This window comes from Vulpes vulpes, chromosome 4 (genome assembly GCF_048418805.1).
Source record: "Vulpes vulpes isolate BD-2025 chromosome 4, VulVul3, whole genome shotgun sequence".
NCBI classification, from domain to species: domain Eukaryota; kingdom Metazoa; phylum Chordata; class Mammalia; order Carnivora; family Canidae; genus Vulpes; species Vulpes vulpes.
In genome coordinates, this window is record NC_132783.1 from 100,263,171 (window position 1) to 100,283,739 (window position 20,569).

General features: G+C 47.9%; 1 protein-coding gene across 1 annotated transcript in view; it reads right to left on the reverse strand.

Annotated features, from left to right (window-relative positions):
- The window catches only part of KCNIP1 (potassium voltage-gated channel interacting protein 1), a 337,549-nt gene that overhangs the window by 210,214 nt on the left and 106,766 nt on the right, over positions 1 to 20,569 (reverse strand). The gene's annotated exons all lie outside the window — the stretch shown is intronic.

The window sequence follows — 20,569 nt, forward strand, 5'->3', positions numbered from 1 at the left end:
AGACACGCTCAGCCCATCATACACTCATAGGATCATCCGCAGGACCCCACACAAGATCCAGACACAGGAACACAGAGGCACAAAGGCATACAAACAGTGCGAAGTGGCATTGGAGTTACCAACATTCACGTACACTCAAAGCCACACAGGCAAATAGCCATATTCCAGCCTACGGGGCCCCTCAGGTACTGTTTCCCCTCATTCCAGCACATTAGCTGCCCTTTCAGGGACAAAGGTGGCCTGATACTTGGCCAGGGACCCTGAGTAGTTTCCTTTACCTATTCAGCACTTAATGCTTTCACAAATCCAAACACGTCATATTTTGTGCAACAGGGAAGGTGTGCTTAATAACAGCTGTCCCTTTTATTTGCATTGCCGTTTGCTATGTATAACCCACATCACCTCCAGCCCTGTGAGTTAGACGGATCGCGTCTAATCATTACTGTAAAGAGAAACTGAGGCTTACCAAGGGTGAGGAATTTGCCTGAAGTGACTTAGCCAGAATGTGGGATTAGAACTTGGAGTTCAGGACTGTGTCACCACCTCCTGTCGACAGGTGAGGACACCGGGGACTCCTGAGCCAGGGAGACCTCCTCTAGGCCCCACTAGATTCAAAGCTTCAGCTCTCATACCAGTCAGAACTTATCTGTGTGTGTCCATGAGGACTAGAATCCTGGCTGATGGAGCAAGACTGCACTTCTTGCTGGAGAAGGGTGGGGCTGGGGTTGAAGCCAGGGGTCAGGAGAGGTCCCATCAGGATGGCCAAGACTCAAGGAGCCGAGGAGGGACTTTGCTGGGGAGACGGTGGTGCAGCCCTCTAGGGTCACTGGACCCTCAGGCACCTGCTCATCTTCATACTACCTAAAGACCAGGACCAGCACTTGAGAGTTTACAGAAAGCTAGGATGCCATTCGTGCATTTCCTCTTCTTCCCCATTGCCATGTGAGAAAAGGAGAGGAGAGATGAATTGCTCCATTTTAGAGATTAGAGATCTGGAGGAGTTTGTGACTGTCTGCTCCTAAGCAGTGGGAATTAAACGAGATCACCAAGGTGAAGTCCAAATCGTTGAGTATTAATTATGAGGCCCTTCTGTGGCCTGGCTTCATCTACCAGTCTCTCTGCTCACTGGTGCTCCCTTTAGGGCTCTGGCCAAACAGGACCTCACTGGTGCCCTCTAAGGTTGTGCTTCAGCTGCCTTTGCATACGCCATTCCCTCTGCCTAAAATGTCCCTCACCTCCTTCTCCATCTGGTGACCTGCTGCCCATCCTTCAACATCTAATTCAAGTGTCGTTTTCTCCAGCAGTCCCCTCCTGGCTCTGAACTGGTGCCTGCCCCAGGTTCCTGCAGCACTTGGGGCTTTTTGCCCATCAGAAAAGTCATTTCCTTGGTTTTCATTGTCCCTTTCCTGTCCGTCTCTCCCTCCTCACAGAGTGTTCTGTAAGAGCAGGGACCACTATTGATTTAGCTCTACACTATCTACTTAACCCCCTGTGCAGTCAGTCTGTGCCAAGTGAATGAATGAATGAATGAATGAACCAATTTTCTTTGCTCACTCAATTATTAAGTAAAAACTGGTGATTACCAGATCATCCTAGCTCTTCAAAGGAAGAAGCACACTCTTCCAAGCAAAGATTCACTTATTCAACAAATATTTATTCATTCATATGTCAACCATGTACCAGATATTTATATGCACAACAGCTCCCTTGTTCCTGATGGTGTCCTGCATGGTAGGTATTATTGAAAGGTAAATGCACACACACACACACACACACACACACACACACACACACACATACACTATATGATGCAGCAGACATTGCCCATGAGAGGCTCACAAAGAACGCATCTAGGGAGGAGAGCACATCAAGAGAGAGATGACAACAGACCCACTCCTGCCTCTGGGAGACTTGATGCAGAGAGCAGAGAATCATGTGGGTGATTTGTCCTGCTGTCCTCAACATGTACTCACTAAGGCCATTGTGCCAGCTCTGTCCAACTGGGGCTTCACTGGCTGTGGCTCCTTCTATTCTTGAAGGCAAGCTAGCTCACACTCCATGGCCAGCTCTGATCCCTCCCTCACCTATCCTCTTACGGACTGAAAGTTTGTGTCTCCTTGAAACTCATATGTTTAAATTCATATGTCCCCTACCCCCCTGCCGCCATCCCGCATGTGTGGCTGTATCTGGAGATGTGGCCTCTAAAAAAGTAATTAAGGCTAAATGAGGTCATAAGGATGAGGTCTTGGTCCCATGGGATTAGAGTCCATAATGTCTCATAAGAGCAGACATCAGAGAGTTCCCCCAAGCCCTGAACACATGACTAAGAAAGGCCTTGTGAGCACACAGGGAGCAGAAGGCAGCCATCTGTAACCCAAGGGGAGAGCTCTCACCAGACACCCACCCTGTTGGCACCTGGATCTTGGACTTCCAGTCTCTAGAACTGTGAAAAAATACATTTCTGTTGTTTAAGCCACCCAGTCTGTGGCATTGTGTAATAGCAGCCTGAGCTGAGTAATACACACCCACGGTGCCTGTCCGTGCCCTCAGAAAGCTCTGGAGGCAAGGCCTTCCCATCCCTCTGACATACACACCCCTGTAGGGCTCCTTAAGGTCCCCCTGGAAGGCTGTTCAGAGAGGAAGGGGTGAAATGGTTAGAGACCCAGAGGGGTCCGATGAAAGCATGCCCGTGCTGGTCTATGTAACACACAAGCCAAGTTTGCTCCCTCCCCTCTTCTGGCATACACTCACTCAGCCACGTTTCTTTCCATCCTTGGGGGCCTGGGCAGGTCACACGTGGAGGCAGCAGTGTCAGATGAAGAGCACGGATCTGGAGGCGCTGCTGGATCTGGGTTCCGATGCTGATTCTGCTGCTTTTTAGCTGTGTGACTTGGAGCCTGATGAGTACTTTCTCTGAACCCTACTCTCCCCTTCTGAGGACTACGTTAGCACCTACTTTTTAGTGCTGCTGTGAAGACTTGGAGATGATGTAAGGCCCTTAGTAGGTGCCTGGCACATAGCGTGGCCAGTTGTAGAGGACGGACTGCCACTATCACTGCTGCTGTGGGCCAGGTATCGTGCTAGGCTAGAGGGGTGTAGAAATGAGTCAGCCACAGCCCTTCCCCTTGGCTTCCATCTTTGCTCTTCATCTGTTTCATAGGAAATCTATTCTCAGGGTCCCCATCTGGTATTAAAAGACTCAGATTAGTTAAGGAAGGGAATGTGGTTGGCACCTGATTATGTGCAATTCAGCACTATGCTAGCTGCTGTCTTGTACCATTTCCCAAATGTTCTGCATGCATAAGTCTGGCCGCCTCAAATAGATCCTGAGTTTTTAGAAAGCAAAGCAGGCACCCCCTCCCTGCCCCCACCCACCATGGCTTAGCCTGCCCCAGGACTTCCTTAAGTGTTTGGCAAATATTCAAACTGAGATTATCAGGACAGGGGAAAGGGCACCATCACTTAACCCTGGGATCAGGTCCCACTTCTCTTACTAAATGTGCATCTGGGCCTGGGTTGCTTCTCTCCGAAACGTGAACAGGGTCCGTCCTTTCAAGGGTTGGTGTGAGGATTGGGTCAGATAAAGTAAGGGGAAAATACTTCATTTCTCGGTAAAGCACTTTGCAAATGTCCTTTATCATATTTCTGTGCTGGGGCTTATTTAGTTATACATTCATTCAACAAATATTTATTAAGCACCATCTACCTGCCAGCTACCATTTGAAAGAAAGGGACCAATAATGAACAAAAAGAGGCAGGAGTCCTGTCCTCATGGAACTGGTGGGCTAGGATTGAAGACAATGAGATCCTCTTACCATTACAAACTGTGATCTGGCTGGGGAGAAAGAGGGAGCAGATGAGTTTGGGATGAGGTGGTGGGTGATGCTCAGAGAAGCCAGGTAGATAAACCTTTTGCAAAGTACAAAGTTATGTCACAACTAAGTATAGATCCTCAGAAGGCAGGGAGTTAGATATAGCTTTCAAGTCAAGGAGATCAGGTTGCAAATGCTGGGTTTGTTTTGTGACCTCAAGCCTGTTATTTGACGTGTGACAGCCTCCATTTCCAAAATCTGCAAGCAGAATAATCCCACCAACCTCATTTGCACGGTGAGGCTGAAAGTGATCACGATTACAAAAGTGCCTGGCAGAGGGTCTCCTGCCTAGAACACAGCCTTGGCTCAGAAAATGCTAACTCCATTCTTCCGTTTCCCCTTCCAGTCTTCTTTGCAAGCAACTTCTTCCCCACTTTCCCAGGAGGAAGAAAAGATCTTGGAATAGGACTTGGGCTTGGGAAGTGCCTCCCCAGGGCCACATCCATATGCATCAAGCATGGCCTCATCTGTCAAGGTTGATCCTGACCCTTCAGGGAGCAGGACGGATGCCAGGGAAGCCAGGTCACAGGCTCTGCCTTGGGTGTCTTGATGGCTGCACTGCCCCAAGGGTTCCCCCTTCATGCTCCAGTGCTGGAACAGTCTCTGCCTGGGGCTGAAATGAGTTCAGACAGAGTGCAGCCACCCACACAGCCCAGACACTTGCAGCACAGCCCTTCCAAGTTACCCAGATCCAGCAAGGGGTGGGGGTGGGGGTGGGGGGACCACATTCCAGAGCATCCTGGTTTACATTATCTGAAGCAGCATACATAATGTGTCCTGGAGACCAGAGGAGTCATGGGTGCCAACCCTAGGCCAGGCACAAGGTCAGTACTTCATGAAATTGATCAGATGGCTCTCTGGGGGTGGATGGAAGGCTGCGTAGAAGAAGGAATGGTGGGGAGGGAGGTGGATTCAAATACGTTCAAACAAACAGTTAGGTATCCAATGAAACCTGTGAACCTTCTTCCCCAAAATAGCCATGCATGTGTGAACACGCACTCACACCTTGCATAAAATTTTATGGTGTTCACGACTCTCCCACATGAGGCACATCCATGGACACCTAGTTAAGAAACTCTGTGCAGCAGGGGAAAGATGATAATCAGGGATTTGATTCAGTCAGTTCTTAGCTGTGCCACTTGAACTTCTCTGAGCCTCAGTTTCAACATCTGTAAAATGGGTGTAAATAATTGTGCCTCTCTCTTGAGGCTGTTGTAAGGATTACATGAGAAGAAGCATTCCAGGGCTCTAGTGTAATGGCTGGTAAGGCTCAGGGAGAGGTGTCAGTCATCGTAAACAGCCTCATTACACTTCATTCACTCACTCACTCATTCATTCAGTCACAGGGTAGTGAGTGCCTTCTGTTCCATTCATACCCTGAGATGGTCTCTGGGGCTACAGAAGTTTATGCTCACTTGCTTGGGGAACTCAGAGTCTAAGGGGGCAATGGGCAGGTAAGCAACTCACAACCTATCCCAGATTTCCCCATGAAAGAGTGGGAATGACTTCTCTAGGTCTGCCACTGAGAAAACCAGCCCGGGACTCTGGCTGAGCCGGCCAGCCCCACACAGTCCTGGGAGAAGCAAAGGTTTGGACTCAGCAAGGCCAGCGACCTAGAGCAACCTAGGAGGACAAGGTCAGGGTGGAAGTGGGGTGGAAAAAGCAAGACTGGAACTAGGAAGAAATGGATGGAGTTGCAGGTAGTGCAGGTGAGAGTCGGGGCGGACAGGACTGAGAGGGAGTGAGGGTGGCCCTGGAAAATTGCCATGGTGGTGTGACACTAAAATGGCTGGGGCAATGAGGACAGAATTTCAAAAGTGTCTGCAGAACATTGATCCATGATCTCCTTGGGTAAATATGCAGGAATTTGTCACATTTACTCCCCTCCTTTATTCTCCTTAGATTATATGATAATTACCTTAACAGTGGTAGCCATTGTCTTTGGGATTTTCACTAAGTACTAGTTTGTTCCTGGTCCTATTAATTGTTTCATTAAGGTAGGTATCCTTATTATCTCCCATTTTATATATGATGCAACCAGAGCACAGAGAAGTTAGTGATCTGCCCAAAGCCACACAGCAAGGAAGTGGTGGAGCTGGCTTTGAACTTAGGTCGTCTGATTCCAGATCCTACATTCCCCTTGGTTCCAAGCCCTCCTGCGGCTATTTTAACTTCCTTTTTCAGCACTGTTTCTCTGGGAGGTAGCAATTCACCAGGAACTCACAGGTATGGTGTAGCTTCCTAGAGCCAAGGGATAGATGCCAAGGGGAGGTCACTGGGTCCTGGCCCTCTGGCTGGCAGTTGTGGCTCCTATCCATACCTTTTCTGCCAGGCGGCTGCAGCCATACCCATCTGCCTATGGAAATGCGGAATGCACACAGAGTCTGTTTTCCCTCTGTGACTTCTCCAAACTGAAGACCCCAGAGGAAGTGAGCAGGGGAGGAGGGAAGGAGCAGCAACCATGCTGAGTGATGATTAGTAATAATGCCAGAGATGAGCGCCCCTGGCCCTCCACGGCCCGCTGAACCTGTCAGCGCTGGCTCCCAGCTTTCCAGCTAGGCGGCTGCTGCCACAATTGGAGCCTGAAGAGGAAAAAAAAAAAAAAGCCTGAAGCAAGGAAGGAGGAAGGAAGGAAGCAGGGAGAAAAGTCATTGTTGCCTTGATACCAAGGGCTGACTCTGGGACAGAGCTGCAGAAATGAGGCAACATGAAAGTACAAGGTATCAATGGATGCTTCTATTGTTTTCTGTGACCACACACCCTGCTTCACATGTGAGATCTGTAGCACTCATTGCCTGTGGCAATAAGACACAGAAACGATGGGGCCACCTTCTTGAATTTTGACTTACAAAGGCTCTGGTTTGAAAAAAGGCATAGAAGAATGTGGGCTCGAGACAGGATTTGTCCCTGACCTACCTCAGGCCAAGCACCATGAGCACTGAAGCTCCAGACTTGGGTTGAACCCAGGGGTCAGGGAGACCCTGTCCCTTTCCCAAGCAGTGTCTGGGAAAGTGGACCTGACCCCAAGTCCCCCACCTGGCTCTGCCACTCCGTTATGCAGCACAGACAGTGCATATTCCACTAGCCTGTGTGTGTTTGCTCGGAAAGGGGCTCCTGACTTGTTTCTCCTAGTGGAGTCCGGCGAGGAGAGGAATCTCTCCCCTGAGCTCACAAGGGCCATGGCCCACCATGCCCCAGAGAGCAGGTAAACCTTGGTTGTAGGCCGGGGGTGGGGGTGGGGGGCTCAGCTACGACCTGGATGGCAGGGTGAGCATAGAATGCTCAGGAAGCAGGACATCCTGGGGCTGCCTGCCTGGAGAGGCGATAGGCTGCACAGCAGAGGTTGAGCCCACCCCACACCTCCATGCTTCATAAGCCCTCAGAAGATCAGATAATGCTGAGAAGATGGGGCTATTCTGAGTTTTTTGAGATTTCCTTTCTGCCCTCCTACCCCCACGAAGAGTAGGAATTTGTTTTTGTTTTTGAAGAGTAGGAATTTGGAATAGAAATTAAGATTGGCAATTTAAGAAATAAGCCAAGTAGCACTTCTGGCACACCAGAGGAAGTGGCCCGAAGTCCTTAGCTATCTGTAAACAGTCCTCATAAGACCCCTTCTCGGCTCTCTCCTTCATTTTATACGTTAGCAGGCTGAGAGGCAGAAGTGAAATCATCTGCCCAAGGCCATAAAACCGGAGACAGCGGGAGAGTCAGGGTTGGAACCCATTTCTGTCTATCTTCAAACCATGCTGTTACTCAGGAAAGAAAGAGGAGGACATCAGTGCAAAAAAGAGAAGTGGGGAGTGGGGAGCAGTGCCAGGAAGAACAGGCGGGATGAGGGGGCGCTCTCTACTTGAGGTCCTCCCAGATGAGGCCCTGGGTCAGAGGAGAATGCCTGTGAGGAGCCTGTGTCTTGGCTTAGAGGGCTCCATGGTGGGTCACAGGCCACGTGCACTGAAGCTGGCACCCAGGTGGCCTAGCTTGCAGATGTCGGAGTGGCGGGAAGGGTAATAAAGCACCTCTGAGAACAGGAACACCATCCTTCCTCCTGAGCACCTCTGGGAGCCCCCTTCCTGAGAGGCCAGGCTGGCCTTCTCTCCCACTCCCTTGCATGGAGGCTCCCTTCCTGGGAGGCCACGAGGTATTGCTTTGACCACAGTGGCACTTTGAGATGACTTGTGTCTGTTGTCCCTTCTTGTCCTGGCTGGCCCGTAGTGAGCAAGGGGGTTGGGCACTCTAGCAGGTGCTGGGGGAGCTCATTGACAGTCCAGGCTCTCTTTCTCTGGGTTGGCATTTGCATGCTGCATTAGTATTCGTGCCCGCAGCTCAGGGCTGTTCTGGATGGAAGATGCTATGCAGATGAGCATCGAGCCTGGTGTGTGATAGGGACCTGGTGCAGTTTGCTGCGAATCAAGGCTGCCGAGTAAGGGAAGGCTGTGGGAGGCTGCAGATGAGACTGGGGCTCCTCGCCTGGTTCCCACATTGCCAACCCCTGGAATCTGCCATCTATGATGTATGAGCTCCCAGCCAGGTCCTCCAATGATCCGCCAGCACAACTGAGCCCGTGCTCTGCCCCAGCTGTCCTGTGGTGGTAGCAGAGAAGCAGAGAGAGGTGAGGTGGGCTCCATCCTGACCCATAGGAAGCTCCTGTCCTATGGGGACAGAGTGTGACATATAAGCTATTTGAGGACTGGGAGATGGGCCTAGAGCAATCAGCTGAGAGACCACATGAGCTCAGAGAAGAGATGTCTGATTCAACCTGGGGGAAGAGTGGAGGTGGTGAGGGCAGTCAGGCAAGGCTTTCCAAAGCAGAAGATGCTGGCACTGGGTCTTGAAGACTAAATCAAATCTGGCAGCCAAACATCACTGTAAACACATGACTTGGTTCAGGGACCTTCTCCTCAGCAGCTCCACGGAGCCACAGCCTAATTCCTCTCTTGGGAATTTCTCACTGGCTAGAGCAGCAATGCACCACTGTGCCCATTTATGGATTCCCCAAACCTAGAGTTGGACAGACTTTGGAGAAAGCAGGTCCAGGCACCATGTGACAGATAAACTTGTGATAGACGATTGAAGTGAGCAACTGAGTCATCCAGAAACATCTCCAGGGCTGGAAGCCACCTGGCTTCTGTGTGCAACCTGCTCTAGCGTTTTATCGTGCCCAGAGCTAAGAGGTGCCTCCTAACAGCTCACCGATCTGCTAAACTGAAGGGGATTTAATATTCTCTTAATATTCCAGAAAGCAGGGGATGGAATGCCTTGCTAAAAGCCTTGCTTTATACAAACTGCCAGAACCACACAAAGCCCTGACTTCCCCAAGCTAAGCCCTCAGGTGAGAGGGAGAGCCCAGGTTGGTGGGGGGGATATAGCTGTTTTCTACAGCGGCAACTGAACAGCTAGAGTGGGGGTGGCTAAGGGATTGACCTGCACCCTGGGCTCTAATTCTGAACGTGCACATTTTCTCGAAAACTCTTATTCTCCCCAGAATAGTACCCTTCCTTAGAGTTATACAACTCAAAGCTGTAAAGGACTTTATATGCCGCTCTACAGATGGCCAGGGGAGGGAAAGATGTTTGCTTAGGGAAATGTAGGGAGAGAACAATAGAGTTGGGCTCTGGAAAGGGTCTTTCATGTTTTAAAGTACTAAAGGTTGTCCCTAGATGTCACAACCTCTTCCAGAAACAGATCTGAATTTGTTCTTGGCTTTCTATGAAGCATAACTTTAATGGGCACAGGAAACGTGCCCAAAATGGACCTCCCTCCCCTTTACTGAAATTCCCTCGAGATGAAGTAATATCAAGTAAAGTTTATACTACAAATCTCTGGAGGAAGTAGGCATTGACGTGGAATTCAGACTAAAGTTTAAATGACTGATATTATAAGCCAGATTTGCTAGTGATCGGGAAGGGTGGCGATTAGGAAGAAGTAAGTGCACAGGAGAGTTGAATTGTATTGAGGAGTGGGGACCAGCAGAGTAGTCGGGGCCTGTAGTAGGCCTTAGGGAGGTGGGTGTGCATGTCTAAATAATAGTAGGAGTCCTGGTGGAGAACCTCTGCATTAACTTCCTCTTTTCTTCTTTTCTTTCCTCTTCTCTTCTCTCTCTCTCTTTTTTTTTCCACCACTGCTGAAATGTAGTCTGGTATGATGCATCCATCCATCCATCCATCCATCCATCCATCCACCCATCAATCATTAATACATATCCCCTACCCATCTGTGATACCCGTCCCTGTTGTAGGTATGAGGATATACCAGTGACCAAGACAGACCATTTTCCTGCTCTCCATACCTTCCATTCTCATAGGGAAGGGACATCAGGACAGTGAACAGCACAGAAGCAAATAAATCAGGCTACATTTGTTGGTGATAGGCACTCTAAGGAGGTACCAGGAGGTGGAATCCTTACAGTGGGAGAGCTGAGGGGGACAACCTGAGATAGAAGGCCTCGCTGAGAGAGGCAAGGTCGATTCTGAAATTTTAATGACAGACAGGAGTTATTCACGCTTAGGATTTAGGGTAATAGAACTAGACATGAAGGCCCTGCAGAGGGAATGTGTGCTGGGCAGGCTCAAAGCACAGAGGGAAGGGCACTGGGGCCGGGCCAAGCAGAACAAGGGAGAAGGTTCCAGAGCAGGCTGGGGAGGCTAGGTTGCATAGGGTCTGTCATCCTGGATGCAGTTTGGATTTATGCTAAGAGCAAGGAGAGGCCATAGGAGAATATATTTTCACTTTTTATTTTGAAAAAATGATAGATTCACAAGAAACTAAAAAAATAGTACAGAGAGGTCTTCTGCACCCATCATCTGGTGTCCCCCAATGTTAGCATCTTCCATAACTATAGTCTAACATCAAAATCAAGAGACTGATGTTGGCATAATCCACAGACCTTGTTCATATGTCAGCAGCGTCACACCTATTCATTAGTGTGTGTGTGTTCTTCAGCCGTTCTAGCCCATCTGTAGGTTGTTGTAACTACCACCACAATCAATATACCAAAACTGTTCCATCACCACAAAGAAACTCCGTTGTGCTTTCCCTTTATTGTCGCCCCACACCTCTGTGTCCCATCACCATGCGAGAAATTTAAGGTGGGGAGTGGAAAGATCGGAGAGCTGTCAGCGGGGGCAGGGACATTAGCCTACCCATCTTTGGAGGCCCTAGAGGCCTCTCAACAGAGCAGGTTCAACATCCATATGGATGGTTTCAGATGGCTTCACTTTGCAGTTGAAGAGCAACAACAGAGAGACTGAGCAACTCGAACAAGATCACACAGCACTACTCAGGGCTTATGGGCGGTCTCTTATTTGGATGACTGTGTCAAGTCTGCAGAGCCTGGTGTGCTGGTCACAGGGGAAACCAAGCGTTGTGGAGAAAAGGGGCCTCTCCCCAGGCTACCATTTCAAGGCCTCAATCCCCAATCTCCTGTACTTCTCTATCCCCATGGGTGGAAGGCCCTACTACCTATCTGAAACAGGTGAGGGATCCATGAGAAGATACTTGCAAAGTGCCAAGCATAAGGGAAAATCCTTTCTGCTGTCAACATGCCAACATTGACCCAAAAGTACTGGAGAGAAGCCTTTGCCCTTCCTCTACCCTCCTCTCCCATTTCAGTGGGGAGGCTGGAAATGGTCCCCCTGGGGGACAGGTGATCAGACCTCAGATCCTGTAGCTCAGCTCGTTCTTCCAACCGCTCGGCTTGTAGGTCTCAGCTCTTGCCTCCCTCCCACCCCCAAGCACAAGGAAGGTACCCCAGGCTGTCTGCACATACCAGAGGCTCCCAGTTCTCCATTTGCTCTGCGTGGGACCCAGTGGCCAAGCTCTGGAGGCTAGAAGTTCTGCACCATCCCCCAGTGTGTCTCCCAGCAGCAAGAGAGGGGGAGCCTTCACTGTGTCCAGGCTCTCCATCTCTTTCTCCAGTGGGCCCTGGGAAGGGCGTTTAAACTCTGAAACCAAGCACAGCTCTGCACATAGCATTCCTGCCCCAAATAACGTCCCACTTCATTTAGAGTGGTCCGCTCAGAGCTGCCCAGGAATGCAGGAGAGTGGGAGGGCAGAGGACAGAGAGGAAGAGACAGGGTCAAGCAAGATGGGAAAGGGGAAGGACCAGGTGGCTCCGGGGCCTTCACAGGGTGCTGAGGGAGATCAGAAGGGTCAGCCCCTGCTCGGGGGGCTCCTACACAAGGCTGTGAGCCCAGGCCACCCTGCTCTAGGCCTGGCCTGAGTTCCCTCAGCCACTGACAGTCTCATTCCTTCTCTGACCACAGAGTTGCAATCTCCACCTCCTGCAGCATGGCTTCTTCTATCTCAAGGAGAATGTCCATTCCTGGCAGCCATCCTCCATCCTGCAGGGTCAGTGCTGAAGTGACAGGTGGAGTCTCGCCCTCCTTCAGTGCCAGTGCTCCCAGGCTGCTCAATCACCACTAGGGGTCGTGGGGTCACCCTCCCTGCCTGGCCAGCCTCCTGCCCTCAGGCCTCCGGGGTAGCAGGCACATCCTTCCTCCCTCTGACGCTAATGAAATCTTCCCTCTGCTCAGGGCTCAGCCAGACTCAGGGTCAGTATTTTTACCCATTCAGCCGTGCCTTGTGCTCCGGCTCTGGAATGACACCCCACACCTCATTACGAACAGTCCGTCTTGGCACATGAGGAAGGTTTCTCTACACCATCACCCCTCGGAGACTTAAGAAGTCCTCCCATCGCCGCAAGGACTATTGATCCAGGGCCTTGTGCTGGCATCTGCTCACGTGAGTGCCCTTTCCAACACACACCCTCAGGATGCCCTTCTCAAGCCTTCATCCTGTCCATTTGAATCCTGTTCCTCACTCCAGACTTCACTCATGTAGCACCTCCCCCAAGAAGCCTTCCTTGATTTCCTATACCATCTCTTCCACATTCAGAGACCTTTGATTCTTTCAGGGACTGCTTGCTTCTCTGAGCACCAAGCACCAGGCACTGGGCTTGGTTCCTTGTAGGTGCATAAAATAAATGGGGAGTGGGTGACTGCATGAATGGATGAATGAGTATGCACTTATACATCTATCCTCCTCCTCTGACACTTAGCCATATGTTATTTGGCTTTGCTTCTTAACTGCTTCACAGAGAATGATGATGGAAAGCCCCTGAAGAAAGTGACCTTTTCCTAAATGTACTTTATTCATCACCCAGGCACGCTGAGCAAACCTCCTACTCTGCACCAGGCATGAGGCCTAGAGCAGCTATGAGCTTGTCTCTACCCTTGAGAAGCTCTCCCTAATGTGGTGACTTCTGACTTCATGGGATTCTTGAAAATCTGATGAATCTATAACCCCTCACCTCAGAAACACACACAAACACACCCACACCCACAGCTATACCCACCCACAGGTGGGTAAAATGTGGAGTCCATTTCAAAAACTGAAATCGCCAGCCACAGTTTAGGAATGCCTGATCTGATGAGAAGGAGAAACAAGTTAACATCTTTTGCTCAGGGCTCTGCCAGGAGGCACAGACAGCGTGTATACTGGCGAACACAGAAGATGGGATGATTAACTCACTCTGAGTGGGATGGAGTGTCTCAGGGAGGCTGGAGTCAAGGAGGAGATTTCAGAAGGGCTGGCTTTCGAGCAATGAGTAGAAATTTGCTAAACGTGTGCAAAGGGAGAGGAGGAGGAAGGTGAGGCAGCATGTGCAGAATACAGAAGCAGGTTTCCAGGAGCTGGGGGAGGGAGGAACCAGGGTGACTGAAGGGCCGCATTTCTTTCTGAAGCGACAAAATGTTCTGTGATAGGATAGTGGTGATGGTTGCACAGGTTTGCGAATAGGCTAAAAACCCCTCAGTTGTATGTTTTAAGTGGGATGATTTTATGATATGTGAATTGTGATGGTTAATTTTACATACCAAATTGCTAGGCCACAGTGTCAAGTTGCTTGGTCAAACACCAGTCTAAATTTTGGCGCAGAGGCATTTTTAGCTGAGATGAACATTTGACTCAGTAGATTTGAGTAAAGCCAATTAATTTTCATAATGTGGGTGGGCCTCATCTAATCAGTTGAAGGCCTTAAAAGAGATGGAGGTTCCCCTGGGGAAGAGAGAATTCTCCCTCCAGGCATGAGCTGCAATATCCTGGAGACCCTTCCTTGGGTATCCAGCCTGCTGACCTGCCCTGCAGATTTCTAATTTGCCAGCCTTCACAATTATGGGACTCAATTACTTGAAATAAATCTCTCCATATATATATATATATGTGTATATATATATATATATATATATACATATATATATATATAATATACATCATATATAATACTGGTATATAGGGATACCTGGCTGGCTCAGTGGTTGAGCATCTGCCTTCCGCTCAGAGCGTGATCCCCGGTCTGGGGATCGAGTCCCACATTGGGCTCCCTGTGAGAAATCTGCTTCTCCTTCTGCCTATGCCTCTGCCTCTCTCTCTGTCTCTCCTGAATAAATAAATAAAATCTTAAAAAAATAATACTGTTATATGTAATAACCAATATATTAATATGATTGGTTCTGTTTTTCTTGAGAACACTGACTAATAAATGAGTTATATCTCAAATTTAACATGCTTGCTAGTGGGGGGACTAATTCAACAAAAATAGCACAACCATAGAACATAAGTGGGCAGGAATGAACCAGTGTGGCACACTTGGGGTATTGCAGGCACAGGTATTGCAGGAAGAAGCTGGTCGGGGAAAGTTAGGGAGGCCTGAACCATAAACAGCCTTGATGATCACAGTATGGCTTTCTATTGCCTGTAGGATAGTGATATATTAGTTAGACTTATTTTTGGTTGCAAGCAACAGAAACTGACTCTGGCCAACTTTAGCAGAAGGAGGAAATTATGAGAAGAGTGTGGAGACTCCTACACCCAGAAGAAGCTTAACAACTAAATCCAGGAACTGCCAGGAACCAGGCTGGTTCCAGAAGTCATGGTTATGAGTAGGGTCTCTTCAGGATAAATCCATTGCCACTACTTTTTGTTCTAGGTTGCTCAGTTTGAAATGTACAGTCTCAGAAGGCAAAATTCAGTGGCCTCTCTTGAGTTCATATGCTCAACCTCTAAACTGGGAGGGCAAGACAGGAGCTGCCATTTGACCTCTCTGCCAATTGGGTGGTATCTTGGGTGCCTAATCAGGGTGCTGGATATCAGCAGAAGTGCATGGTATTGGGATCCTTGCCCAGCCAATGACAGCGCTAAATGATCTATTAAATGAGCTGGGGCCTGGTGTTCTGAATTGAGTTCCTGGGTCTCTATTACAGCAATGACACTGCTCCTACCCCCAGCTGTGTCAGGACCACAGGTGGCCTGTTGAGATATTTAGGGGGAAGACTGGAGCTAGACAGGCCTTGATGCTTCCAGATGTACGGACTTGCTCAAGTCACTTAGCCCCTCTGAAACTCAACATCCTTGTTGTTTGGGACAGGCCACTGTACCTAGCTCTAGGTTTCTGAGGAAAGGTAAATGAGAAGACATATGGGATAAAGCCTGGCTCGGGGTCTGACAATCCCAAGGGTCTGTTCTTTGTTCCAAGGATTGTCTCCAATCTTGGCAATGGTACTGTGTCTAGAAGAATGACACAGGGGGTCCTGTCCAGTCAGTTTTCAGTTAAATTGAGACCAGCAGTGATCTGAGGCTGGGCGTGGGGCCAACGATGTGGGTCTTGGGGCAGGGTTCAGCTGTTCTATCTTTGAGCTCCTGGCTTTCTCCTCCTTCATGTACCAGACCCAGTGGAAGCCTAAAAGCTGCCTTCCTTCCTCTGAGACTCAGTAGCACCCACCCCTCCTCAGCCCCTTCAGGAAGGGAGAAGAGGCTCAGCCCCTGAGAGGCGGAGGGTGGGTCCCGTGGAAACTCAGACCTGCCCCAGCTCCTTTGCAGATTCCTGGAGGTGGTTCCCAGAATAGTCCCTGCAAATCCACAGGACCCTGAAGGTGGGGTGTGTGAATGTGTGTGGGCAACATCAGCCACCCTCTTTGTCCAGACCCTGGGTCCAGAGCTGGGCTCTGTGGGCTTGGCTTTGGGATATAGAAGGAGGAGTGGTGAAGGAGGGAACAGAACCACCCGCTGGAAGGAGGATGGGATTCTGCTCTAGGCCCACGGCCAGGGGCCCTGTCTGGACCAAGAGTTTTGTAGGGCAGTGAAAAATCAGCTCTCACTCCTGTTTGGTATGGTTGGAGATAGGGTGATGGGGTGAGGGGTTGCAAATGGAGGAAGATATGGAGGAAGCTGGAAAGGGAGCCAGAGCCAGAGAGATGGAGTGAAGGAAGAAGAGACAGAGGGAGGGAGAAGAAAGGGGGGGGGGAGAGGAGATTGAGAGAGAAAATGAATGTCTGGCCTTGGAGGTAGAGGTGGAGCTGAGTGAGGCCCTGTGAACCCAGTTCTTGCAGCCTCCCCAAGATAAGCATGTGGCAGAGGGGTGTGCTGGCTAGGAGTCGCCAACCAGGGTTCAGGGAGGGGCTGCATGCCTGGTTAGCTTGCTGGCTTGTTTTCGCTCCCTGGTGTATGACAGCACTAAATGATCTATTAAAGCAGGGTGAATCCTACAAATGCTTCCGCCCCCTGCCGCCCCCTAGAGAAACGTACTATATTTGTGAGGTGACTCATCCTGCTGCCACAACCCCTGGGGATCTGATGCAGAGGGCTTGTCAGGAGTGCACCTTGAAAAGGCCACAGGGACGCGGTGACGGCCCCGGAAGGGGTGAGTGCGGAAGGAGAGATTCAGATGAGTGGGTTTATCAATCCCACTGGGGTCTGTGTGAATCCAAAGGACTGCCAGGGCAGGAAAGTGACGGCAGAGTGTTGCTGACTAGTCTGTTGGCCTGAAGTGACTGCTTTCCTGCTGCCCCTGTTGGACGAAGTCCCACTGGGGGACCAGAGAACTTATCTAAGAACTTTTTGTTTCTCTTGGAAGCAAAGTGATGAGGTGGGAAATGGCTGTTCTCCCTTCTGGTTGCAGCTTCACCCCCATTTCACGCTGCCTCGGTACCGCCCACTTCTATCCTCTTGCATTTCCCGGAGGCATAATGTTACACTTCTCAGTGCGGTGTTCTCATTCTCATTACCAGCTGTCAGGCCCAGTAGACTGACAGCTTCCTGAGAGCAGGGATGGCCATGGGCTTGGTGGGCTGTGGAGTCCTCAGCATCACGGTGCCCTCTCAAGAAGCACTTACAGAACGAACAGACACTAATGTGCCTATTTAGGAATCTAGCGATGCTGAGATCTTATCCCACGGAGGTATCTTTTACAATCCTTTTGCAAATGAGGAAAATGAAGCTCAGAGACATGTAGCTGCTGACCTGGGAAGGGGAAGAGTGGGGATTTAACCTAGGATTGTCTGATTCCGGGGTCATCCTAACCATCACTCCAGAACCTCACGGCCCATGCAAATCATCATTGACAGACATTTGCCTGAGTTTTGCAGTGATTTGTACTTTCCTCTTGCACGCTAACTCCAAATAACAATGTTGGTGTCTTTAAAGAAAGAAAAGCAAGAGAAATGGTAGCAGACAGGAGAGGCAGTCTTAAGATGGAGAGGCTGGATCAGCGCATTTTAAGGGGACTCAGAAGCTTACCTTAGGCAGATCTGAGCAATATCCCAGTGATGATCACAAGAGAGTACAAAAGTTGCATTTCCTCCTGGAGTGGCTTCTGGCTTTCATCTTTTCAGTCAGATGGTTCCCAGCCTTGGGTGGCCCTAAGTTATTTCCCCCATGACCCAGCTGGCTCCCACCCAACAGTCACCTGTAATTTCTGGGCTTAAGTAGGTATAGTTCCAAATAAATACCCATCTCAACAGCCTGCAAATGAACATTGTCACTGCCCACACTGTCCAGACTTTCACACACAAGACCCCCTTTTGACCCCATTCATCCTTGGAAATAAGACTGAACAAAAGTGAAGAAAATCTATTTCTCCCATCTGATATTTTAAATTTAGAATTAGGCTCTGGAATAAGGCTCCAGGGGTCACATGGAGTCTAGTTATTGCCTACTTGAAATACTGTATGATCAGATAAAACCTTTTAGGACAAAGAGATTGGGACAGCAGTAGCAAATGGTTCTCCTAATAAGTATCCCAAATATATGACTATGAATGTCACTGAGGCTGTGTCAGTGGAGGGAGAAATTGGTGAGAGAGGGCTTTGGAAGCTATTATAATTTTGGAGTTAATAAATTTCTCTTTCCCTCACCTTCTCCTCCCTCTATCTCTCTCTCTTTCTGACAGCCTTGGCCTTGGACATTACTTGACTCTCATAGCATACTAAATAAAACCTTCCATAATTCTGTCAGGATTCTGTGGATTTTTAAAATATCACTACTGAATTCCTAGCAAAGAGAAATTATATCAGAGTCTCAGGGGGCTATGGTTTTTGTCAGGAGGTGTGGTTCCTGAAAACACCATCACATATGCCTGTTTCTGAGCTCTACGATTAATCAGTTGTGAGTCCTTGAGAAATCACTTCAGTTACCCAATCCTTGGTTTCTTCAAAGGTAAAATGAAGCAAATAATTGTACACATTTCATTGGACTCTTATGAGGATTTTATGATATGATAACTGTAATGAGCCTCATACTGTGCTGGGCATTCAACAGAGATTCAAAAAGTGGCCATTGTTTTAATTATTGTTATTCCTGCTAATAAACATTGACTAATACTTGGCTAAAAGTCCACCCTTCCTTGGCCTCCTTGGGGAAAGGACATAAACTTGACCTGAAACATTTAGAGTTATGGCAGGTTGATGGAGCAATGTTGGAGGAAGACAAATGGCACTGCAGAGGAAGTATCTTGTGCTATCTCAATGGTAGACCTCTTCTCCGAGTGGATTCCAAGCACTCTGGAATCAGAGTGAAAAGATACAGTGTCTTTTCCTGCTAACAACTCTCTTAAAAAGCATTAACATCTTCTAGATTCTCAATTGGCCTAACATACCACTGCTAGAGGGAATGCCAATACATCACGCTTGGTGGAAGATATAGATTGCAAAGCATCCCGTCACCGCAGCCAACATTCTGTTAACCATGTTGGAGAGAAGCAAAATGCTTTAGCAGTTGATAAAAGACTGGAATTCCAGAAATTCACTTTAGTAAATCCATAAACAAAGAATAAGACTTAGAAAGAAAGGCTCAAAAGCAAGCAATGGCAATTGCACTTCACATCTGACCATGTGGGCTACTCAGAAAACAACCCCAATGTAGATTTAGGCCTTTTCACTATAAAATCAACTATAAACAACCATCATTAGGGAAGGTGGGTGAGGTTAATCTCAACGTTTCTTTCTGTCCTAGTATCCCTAATAAATAATATAAATCCCTAATAAATAAACTCCTTTACTTAAGGTTTTTTTCTCCTTTTATTTTTTATTTTTTACTTATGGTTATAGTTATTTATGGTTACTTAACCCTTCATTAAAGTGGACTCAACCTTATGTCTACATTCTTTAATCAACTGACTACAGATGAATGAAAAACATAAAAAATTTTGTATCTATCTATTTTATGAATATAAGACAAAAGAAAAGTGAGGCACAATTTACAGCTTGGATGAGAGGCTAAACTGGCATGTCATTGAGAAAATCTATTTAAAACTTTCATATCAGAACAGCATAAATGAGCAATGCAATAGTTCTATTGGAAGCACTGATGTGAACTCCCTGACTTTAAACATTTTTTCCCATCTCTGTGGCTAAAAGTGACCACAGCAGCAGCAGCATTTATATCCAGCCACCAACTCTCAAGTGCCCCCTGATGCTCAGATTTTATCTCTAATAACTTTTCCCCAGTGAAAGAAATAGAGCTCTTTGGAGGGTCACCTTAGGTAGGAAGTAAGTTCCTTTTGTGCAGAGAAAGTAAGGATGTTCTTCAGAATGCCACCAGTTAGCTCTGAAAGGACCAAAAAGCTTGATTAAAGAGGCTTCCACTTAGTCAGGCTCTGGTAATTTGAGCATCAAATGAGATTGATAACTATAATTAATTTAAACACATGGTCTCTTGTGAAGGGCCATAAGTTCCTAATGAAGCTCAAAAGAGAAAAAGTTGATATAAATTGTACAAAACATGGTGAACATGATACAGTTTCATTTTATATTATTTTAAATAGCTGCCAATATGAATGATCTTGTTTCTTCTATTAAATATATGTTGGTTTGTTAGGTACCTTGGCACTTTTCTCAATCCTTGTAAGGAAGAAAGAGTGGATTTTGAATACATCTAATAGTTATGGAGAAAAAAATAGAAATTAGTAGTAATGCACAGTAACAGGAGGGAAGCAATAAAGTGGTAGGAGACCCTGAGTCGGCTAAATGTCTTCATGAAGACAGCAAGATGCTGACTTCCTATCCCTGGTTTTGCAGGAGATGAAACATCACTGGGGAGAAACTTCTGGTCACAGAAAAGAACATCTACATGAAAGGCATGGACTTTCACATTCTTAGTGAAGCCACATTTAATAATCTGTTAATAATAAGCGTAATAATGTTGGAAGACTCTTTATTGGTGTCCCAAATAAGGAACAGTGACCACCAAACGCTGGCCTGACATGATATTGTTTTTCTTTTGGTATTAGAAGATCTCTGTAATCAGAGCAGAAAATAATTTTTTTTGCCCTAATTCTAGAAACTGCCATATTAATTCTAAGAAAGTAACTCTGAGAAACTGTAAGTATAAAAATAATGAAACATTCCACCTATATCCATGATCTTTAT